We start from the raw sequence: 6905 nt of genomic DNA on the forward strand, positions 1-6905 counted from the left end.
ATAGCTTAGAAGCATTGAGAAGATAAATAACTAAAAAGATCAGTAAAGGAGGAAAGTGTTGAGTTATTTATTTGAACCCATCGACTCAGAATGGAATAAACACCACAAATGGATAGAGATGATGCTTTTAAAACCCCCAAGAAAACCCTTTATCCACCATCTGTGTTGGCTCAAAAGAAGAGTTCAGTGCTAATCCAAACACAATGCGAGGCTGCCTGAATTAGAATCCCAGAGCTCTTAGCACGGTAAATGTCAGGACAGAATAAAAGGGATTCATCATCTACCCAAAGTAAAAAAAAAAAGAAGTGCTTTGCATGGCTGAGGCCCTTCTTTCCAGAATGGAAGCACCAAGGTATCAACAAATGTTTAATGGGGACTTACCGCATGCTGGGTCCTCACAGAGAAGTTTCCAAAAATAGCGGCCCATTTGTGTGGCTGTCCTGGAAGACATTAAATAGTAGCACCTCCAGTTCACTAGTGCACTGGAAGTGCCGCAGGGATGGAGGGTCTCCACTGAGATTTCACACCTCTCAGTGTCCGGCTTGCTTCTGCACCAGCATCCAGGTCAGGGCATGAACTCTCACGCTCTTCTGCTTGTGGCTTCCTTTCTCTCTTTTCTCATCGCCATTCGGGGGGCATGTTTAGGGTTACAGACTGACCACCTCAACTGGCCTAGAAAATCGTCCTTCCTCCGGCCAGAAGCCCCCTGAGGCCACCTAGGCGTCCAGGACTCCCTAGCCATTACGAAGTGACATTCCTGGCTTGGAGCAGTGTTTGGTGAGTGGGCCCCCCTTTCTCCTCTGCGGACCCACACCATTCCCTCTCAAATGAGGTTCTGGAACCCACTGACCTATTTCCATCCATACACCCACCCATAACAAGGCTCTGAAGTATTTTCCTCCCACTTTCTATCTCAGGCAGACACCTGGAGTTTGCTGGGCCGTGAGGGCTGTTGGTAACTGGAGGTAACCCTGCACCACTAGGAACCCTAAATGATGTTATGACCAGCGCCCACACAGTGGATACATTCCCATTACTGAGGAGCCACTTGTTACAACCAGGCTACCATCACTTCATCAGGTTTAGCCAAATAATAACTCCCAAAGATACCGGGTCCTAACCCCTAAAACCTGTCAGTATTACATAGTTTGGAAAAAGGGTCTTTGCAGGCATGATTATGCTAAGGATCTTGAGATGGGAATATTACCCTGCATTATCTGTGCCCTAAAGGTAATCACTGTTAGCCTTAGGAGAGAGAGAGAGGGAGATTTGACACACCCACCAAGGAGAAAGCAATATGAAGATGGAGACCAGAGATTGGAACGAAAAGGCAAAGTAAAACTGCATTTGAAATGAATATGTCAGTGAGGTAGATGAAGGGGTGAGCTTTTGTGTTTTTTCCAATGAACTCACTTATTTGGGGATGCATGAGACAAGTTTGGCAACGATTGTATTCTCATGCTTTGTTTTATGGACTCAAGTGCTGGCAAACCTTGGCTTACATTGAAAGTAGGTAGAAACAGAGGAATTCTCTTAGAGCAGCCCTCAATTCTTTGAGCTCCTTCTAAGGTATGTGCCGAAAATTATATTTTTCACCTATCAGATGACAGCTCAATTAAGAACTCCTTCAGTTTTGCTCAAGACAAAGAATTGGAAACTATTTGACATGCGGGAGGGTTTGTTATCCAATATTAGAGTTGCTCATTTTTCTTACTCTCTAGGAAGTACACCAAAAAGTACACCAAAAGTCATTTACCCAGTGACTGTTAATTATACCAGTTACTATTACTCGGTTTTGTTTTTTTATTCATTTGAGATGCAATTGACTTATTGCACTGTGTAAAGTATAAAGCATAATGATTTGATGCACATAATCATGAAGTCAAAGATTTCATACTTTTTCTTGTGGCTGAGCAATGTTCCACTGTGTATATACAAATCTTTATCCATTCATCTGTTGATGGAGCTTAGGTGGCTTTTGTGTGCTGGTTATTTTAAATAATGCTGCTACTTCTTACTCTTACTTTCGAAGCTTATTTTCATTCCTCATATACTCAGGAAGGGCTGGGAAAACTGAAATATCATTCATCTCAATTCTTGCTTATCAATGTGATTAAAAATACAGAATTTTTAAACTGCACGCTTAAACACACGGAGCTTTCTTCAAGATCTTGGAGCTGTGAATTTAGCTCACTCAGTATACAGAAAATGCCTACCATGGAATGTAAATGTTCTCAGCATCAAGTCTACCAGCCAAATCAGACTTACTTTATGTTAGAAAAAGGCCAACTTTATTTTTTAATTAAAATCATCCTGTTAATGTGTGCCCTCCATGATATTTCTAACTCTTCAGTGTAGGAGGGATGCAGACCTAAGACACAGAGCCCGTCATGAATGTGGAGCCTGAGTGAACAAGGCTCAGAGGGCGAACAAGGTCATCACAGGGCTCCACCCAGGAGGAGAGCCTTTGACCATCAAGTTAGGGGTGAGTTATGGTGGAAGAAGTGAGCTGTGCCATTCTGGGTTCTCTGAGAAACAGATGTCAAGATCGGCTTGAAACGCTAAGACTTCATTAGAGGAAACAAGGATGGGAGAAAATAGAGGCTGGCGGAATGCAAGGAGACTTCTTGGGCCACAATGTGAGTCTGAGACCACGTGGAGGGAGAGGGTGAGTGTCCAAGGCTGCCATGAGGATTGAGGAAGGACCATGCAAGTTATCCTTGTAGGCCGTCAGAGCAAGGCCATCAGAGGCTTCTGGGGCCAGAGCTGGGAGCCAGGGAGCCCAGAGTTTCTCAGGACTGACGTGGTACCCTGGCCACGTCGGTGGTTGGCTGAGCACAGCTGGTGGGAGCATGGTGATGGACTTGAGAGTGCAGTAAATGAGGCCTCAGTCAAATGAGCTCCCTGTCCTTGGAGGTCTGGGAGGGGCATTCTCATGACCACCCCCTGAAATACTTAAATGGAAATTGTCATCGCTTCTGTTGTCCCCATCTTCAGTAGATTTGAAACAAGAACATGATGACCGGAGCCAAAACACTCCATTTCCAATGCCATGGTTTGAACCTTAACAGAAATATGCTTAAGAATGGAACAGGGACTGCCCTGGTGGTCCAGTGGTTAGGTCTCTGTGTTTCCACTGCAAGGGGCAAGGGTTCGATCCCTGGTCGGAGAACTAAGATCCCTCAAGATGCACCATGTGGCAAAAAATGAACAGAATGAACTGGTTTGCAGCGATGGGGTTCAGGATGCACCACCCCAAAATATGATACCTTGGCTTACTGGATATTTTAAACAGAAGGAATTTGAGGAAAAACAGGAGCAGGCAGGACTCTGATTTTCCTTGTCTCCTCTGAAGTAGGCCTTAAGGCCCTCTGTGTGAGGCACCTTCATTATTATGCCTGAAGAAGCATCCTTCTCTCTAAGAGGGACGGTTGCTGAGAAGAATCTGGACAGGTCTTGCTAAATTTCCCGCAGTTTCTTCCCCTTATCTCATTCTCTGTCCTAGCCTATCCTTCCACAGCTGTGTGCTGTTCATCAAATCTGCCATAAAGACACTCAGGACACTGACACTCAAGACCCTTTAACCATGTCTTTGGGCCCTCTTTTCCTTATGAAGTTTCCATCTTACATAAAGCGTATATTAAATTTCTTATGCTTTTTTCCTGTTCATCTGTCACAGTCAGTTTAAATATCAGACCCACCAGAGACCCTTTTCTCCCCGCTACAGGAGTGTCTTGATTAAATGAATCAAATACTGATATTTCAAATTATCCTTTTGTCTTGGCACCTGGGACATTTTTAATACCCTCTGGGGCCATGATCCTAGTAAGATGCTGGACACAGGCGAGGTATCACTTTTATTTCGTACATTAGGAGAGCGGCGACTGTGCATGGGCAGATGGAAGGGACGGACATGGGGACAGCTGCTGCAGACGTTTCCTTGACCTTGACCTCCCAGTGGCTCTGTGTCAGTTTGGGTCCTTTGAGAAGCAGACCCCAGAATGGGATGAACCAGGCAAGAGATTTACTGGGGACATATCTATGAAAGAGCAAGGGGAAGGGACACAGGAGTAGGTGAGGGTCTGGTCCGACACGTGTGAGAGGAGAGAGGGAAGGGAGGGGTCCTGGGCTGACGGGGTGCAGCCAGGCATGCGGGGAGCCCCCTGCCAGGCCCCGAACGGCCAGGCGCTCCCGCCAGGTGTGGTCGCTGGCGGGGTGGGTGGGAGGGAGGGGCCCAGCGTGAGGGCTGCGGGGTATCAGAAGATGCCTGTGAAGGGAGCTCAGAGCACAGCGCACGTGGAGCTGCCAGGGTCTCCTCCCAGGGATGTGTCCTTGGCCCCACCACTTCCATCTCCTTCTCCTCCCGCTGCGTGGGTCCCTTAGACTCTCTTCTCCTTCAGGTCCCAGGGGCCCTCTCCCGGGCCATCCCCCTCTCCGGCTGCCCCGTCCCCCACGTGTGCCTGGGAATCTTTGGGCCCCGCCCAGGTGTCCAGGAGGCACAGACGCTGTGTGGAGGGAGAGAGGGTCGCCTTGAGGCTGAGTGTTCAGAAGGAGAGGAAGGCCAACCGCATGGTCCTGACTCAAAGGGCAGTTCGCTTTTCTCTTCCTGATTTTCCTTTGTCAGCCCTGGGTACCTAGAAATGAACGGCTCCTCTGGCACCGCGAGGGTTAATCTCTGCCCCTTGCCCTCTCCGGGCCTGTAAGAGCTGTGTCCTTCCTACAGATAGAACTTGGGGACCACACGTTTTCTAATAGGCTGTCTGTAGCATCACCAACCTGAGTTGCGTTACAAACTCTCTTGTGGCCATTTAACTTTGGGAAGTACCATGCCTGATGCCGGGGATTCTTCTCTTGTGTGTAGCAGGTAGAGAAAGAAGACTGTCTAGACCCTCACAGCTCCCGAAAATCATTATCTCCCGTTCAGAAGGCTGGACTTGCTTCCCTAAAACACTATGCCTTTTCACACTTTCCCAATCCTAAGCCAAATATTTAATACAAAAGAAATTCTATACCAACATTAAGTATTATACTGTTTATCCCTTCTAAGAGACTCAGAATACGTTTTATCAATCTGTGTATCTGGTTTTAAACTACAGTTCAACTTGTGCAAAAGAGAAGCAGCAAAGGTCCAACACCAATTTACAATAGGTATGCTATTTTGTGATAATGCTGTTCGATTTTTTTTCCTATAAAAACATGCACTAACAATCCTTCTCAGCCAATGAACACAAAATCCCTTTGGGTATAAAATTAAGTTTATGACACATATTGCTGAAAAGTTAAAATGAGCTCAGCGTGGTTAACTGACTGACCCAAGGTCATGCAGTAAGGAATAGTAAACACTAGAACTCCAAGTCTTTGGGCTGCTAGACCAGATCTCCATGCTGAAGAGGAACCTCAAGTTTCAAGTCTAGAAGCAGTGTTTGGAACAGGTTGTGTCCTCCATAGCTCAAGATGAAATTCTGTTCCAGGAAGATGCTCAGATTTCTTCAATATCAAGATTTGATTGCAAGTCTGTGACCACTGAAATTTTTTTTTCCTGCAATAACAACAGACTTGGGTCCAAGGGTTTGATCTTTCTAAACATATATTCAGTACATTATTCAAAAGAGAGATATCCAAAGAGTATACTTAAAGGCTCCAATATTCCAAGTAGCAAAAAGCATAGGTTAAAGTAAAGCTTTGAAAACTCCTGGAGGTGGAAATGGCCGTCAGGTGCCAGAGGAGAGGAAGGTGATGGGTTTGCCCAGAGCATGGCGCATCAGACCTCTGGAGAGGTCCCTTGGTTTTCAGAGTTGTCTTTGGGGCTCTTACGTCAGTCTGCATAGTGCAGTCATCTGGGAAGTTTCTCAAAGTTCTAGTGTCCAAGCCAACCCCAGGATCAGTTACATCAGAATCTTCTGGAGATGGAAGCCCAGCTGTGAGAGTTCTCAATCTCTCCGGTGAATCCAGCGTGCCGCCAAGGTTGAGTACAATTGGGTCAGTGGCCGAGGCTGAATGCCACTGCACCGATGCCGAGCACATAACCGCTTCATAAATATGTACTGAATGAATAGGTGGATGAATAAGTATCAGCAACACAACTGAAATGAAAAAAAGAAGAAGCCCATTAAGGAGCTAAACATGCTTTTAACTTAGATGGAAGGCCCTGAGATCCTCACTTAGAAGACAAACACTCTTAGTTTAGAAACAGTTCCCACTGAGCTCAGATGTCAGGATTGTCAGTGCACAATGAGGCTGAGAAGGGAAGATCATGCCTCGGAAACAGATTCAGCAACAGCAGCAAGAAGAAAACAATATGACAGCTTGAAAGCAACGTACAGGAGACAGCAAAAGCAGGAGACAGAACTCCAAGGAGAGCTGTCTGGGGCCATTTAATACCGGGGCAAACTGACCCGCCCAGCCGAGTTTCCCTGAAGGCATCATGGTATTAGAACAGCGCAGTAATTGATGTTCACAATGCTGGCTGAGTCATTCCGCAAAGGTGAGGTTCTATTCGTCTACACAGTTTCAGGGGCCAGAGGGATACAAGGCAGAGTGCTGGGCTTGCGTCATCCCCTGAGTAAAAGCACGATCTGATTTTGGAAATCTTGATGAGTTTAGTAGCTGGGAAAAGCATCACTTTAAAGCTAGAAGGAGGTGCTACTTCCTAAGAAGTAGATATTAAATGTCTTAGTGGGGCAGGCTGTCCCTTGGTCAGAGAAAGCCCCTTTGCTGCGGGTAAACCAAAGGTCAGGCTAGTGGGGCAGAGACTTCTTTGGGGAGAAAATCTGGACTTGGATAGTGGTCCAGATACAGATTTCTCAGACTGAGAAAGGTCAGCTTTTTCTTGGTTTTACAAACCAAGTGTCTTTTTAAAGCAGAGATTTGTTATTTGCTTAGGGGAGATTTCCTTTTTCTCAGCA

The sequence above is a fragment of the Dama dama genome, chromosome 27 (genome assembly GCF_033118175.1).
Source record: "Dama dama isolate Ldn47 chromosome 27, ASM3311817v1, whole genome shotgun sequence".
NCBI classification, from domain to species: domain Eukaryota; kingdom Metazoa; phylum Chordata; class Mammalia; order Artiodactyla; family Cervidae; genus Dama; species Dama dama.